The sequence below is a fragment of the Cupressus sempervirens genome, chromosome 11 (genome assembly GCF_028749045.1).
Source record: "Cupressus sempervirens isolate cs-2001-9-10 chromosome 11, ASM2874904v1, whole genome shotgun sequence".
In the NCBI taxonomy this organism is placed as follows: Eukaryota; Viridiplantae; Streptophyta; class Pinopsida; order Cupressales; family Cupressaceae; genus Cupressus; species Cupressus sempervirens.
In genome coordinates, this window is record NC_143128.1 from 298,974,591 (window position 1) to 298,976,297 (window position 1,707).

The window sequence follows — 1,707 nt, forward strand, 5'->3', positions numbered from 1 at the left end:
GTTTCCTATGAGATACAAAAGCCTAGTTGTTAATATCATGGAAATCAATTTTGATTTGTTTTTATGAAAATAAGGAAAATAATAGATAAATGATACTTATACATATGATGGGGCTCTCACTGTGAATGGAAATATCATAGGGTCTGTGATGTCGAATCTACCTAGACTCATCACTAGTAGCCATGCCCTATATAATAAAGAATGTACTTAAATTTCATTAGCACGAACATTTTACAAGAATGAATAGATATTTAATCATTTTAAAAGCACCTAATTACCTTTCCCTTGTCAATGGGTTATGCCTCACCCCCCGCACTTTGCCCCCAACTGACAGGTGATACCTACAAGGGAAAAGAAAGATTAGAAACCATATATGTTCCAATATCAAATAGAAAAACAATGAGAGCACAACATAATGTATCGTAGATGTCTCAAGGCCAAATGAAATAGCTGAGAGGGTGACATCATCAACTTGTCTGAGCTCCTCCTCAGTCATCAACTAAACATAAATGAAGATCACATACATGTATAAGTTAGTATGGGTTAAAATTACTCTATTATAAAGATTAAATTTAAATCACATTTCGTAACAAAAAAATGTATACACATACCGACGCAAAAGGGTCCCATGCCTCTGCATGCCCCTCCTATCTCACGTTAGGGTGTGTAGTCTCTATAGGCATGTTTGGTGTATCATCCTTCTCAAATACAAACTGATACTCAAAAAGATCACCTATGGGACCCTGACAAATATTCTTGCACATTATGCAAGCATGGGGCACACAAACATGTGATGAGTTGGGCGATGATGAACTTGTGCCAACATCATCAACATGGGGAGGCAACATTGACCTAGCCTAGGATATCAATGGGCTACTCAATCTATGGATGGCTCTAATAGTCTGAGAGCTAGCCTCTGCAATGATATCAGGATGTTGCACTGGAGGAGGGGGGGAGACATCAGTAGGGGGGACAAAAGTGTCAGCTTTCTTCCACTGGGCAAAGGGCTTATCCTGAGGAGCTCCTCCTCCTACACCCATGTTGGGCCTCATGCTCCATTCGTGCACCTTGAGGCCCAACACAAATTTGGCATATGATTTTTTATGAAATAAAATGACACCTCTAAATTATTGTGTGGAGGTTTGTCAAAAACCATCCACCAACGATCCCAAAAGTTCACAAGCATAGCCTCATTTGTGCACCATTTAGTTGATAATTTTGGCTTTTTGTAGTCTACTATTTTATTGGTTTTTAGGTCTACAAAAAGGTTAACCATGTCATCTTTAGTTATGTTTAGGGCCGCAACCTCATCATAGTCCAACCCATCATCAAACATGGCATGCATTTCCTCACACCAGTGAAGAGTAGCATTTTGTTCATCGATAAGTGTTTGAATATTATCCACTATGGTGTTTAACGTGGATAACATGGGAGCAAATACAGATATAGTGTTATATGTGGTTTGTAAACCCCTCAATTTGGTGAGATTTTCTTCGATGAAATCTTTAATTAGAGGAGGGTTTTGAGGGGGTAGGAGATTGTTTGGTGGACAGTTTTGAGGGGCAATTGGATCGTTTGGTGGAGAGTTTTGAGGAACTTTGTTTCATGGCTCAGTGTCAACATTCAAGTTAGCCATACCTATTTAATTGCTTCTATTAAAAAAAACCTAATTTTCAACAATCTCTATTTAAAAATACCTAATTTATA

At 38.2% G+C, this 1,707-nt stretch overlaps 1 long non-coding RNA gene across 1 annotated transcript in view; it reads right to left on the minus strand.

Moving 5' to 3' along the window:
- Positions 1–167, minus strand: part of LOC149529306 (uncharacterized) — a 780-nt gene extending 613 nt beyond the window's left edge. Inside the window, exon 1 of the long non-coding RNA XR_016359249.1 lies at positions 1–167. This exon is cut by the window's left edge and continues 270 nt beyond it. This is a non-coding gene — a long non-coding RNA (uncharacterized LOC149529306).
- Positions 168–1,707: the final 1,540 nt, after the last annotated feature.